Source organism: Penaeus monodon, chromosome 24 (assembly GCF_015228065.2).
Source record: "Penaeus monodon isolate SGIC_2016 chromosome 24, NSTDA_Pmon_1, whole genome shotgun sequence".
In the NCBI taxonomy this organism is placed as follows: Eukaryota; Metazoa; Arthropoda; class Malacostraca; order Decapoda; family Penaeidae; genus Penaeus; species Penaeus monodon.
In genome coordinates, this window is record NC_051409.1 from 9733096 (window position 1) to 9733310 (window position 215).

General features: G+C 42.3%; 1 protein-coding gene across 1 annotated transcript in view; it reads right to left on the bottom strand.

Moving 5' to 3' along the window:
- LOC119588842 (maltase-glucoamylase, intestinal-like) overlaps positions 1-215 on the bottom strand; it is a 45727-nt gene that overhangs the window by 33960 nt on the left and 11552 nt on the right. The gene's annotated exons all lie outside the window — the stretch shown is intronic.

The window sequence follows — 215 nt, forward strand, 5'->3', positions numbered from 1 at the left end:
AAGACGTCGCTCGTGTTTTATGTCGTGCCTGAAAGCCCCTGAAAATGCACTCAAATATATGAAGAATTCGCGTTCACTCTTTGTTGCACAGGAGATGATGCATTGCAAAGGAAGATTTCAAGTGAGGGAGACATTGTCTGCGTCGATACACCATAAATAAAGATACACAGCCATGCAATGCTATTATCAAGTAATGCATTCATACGGGCGTGAGA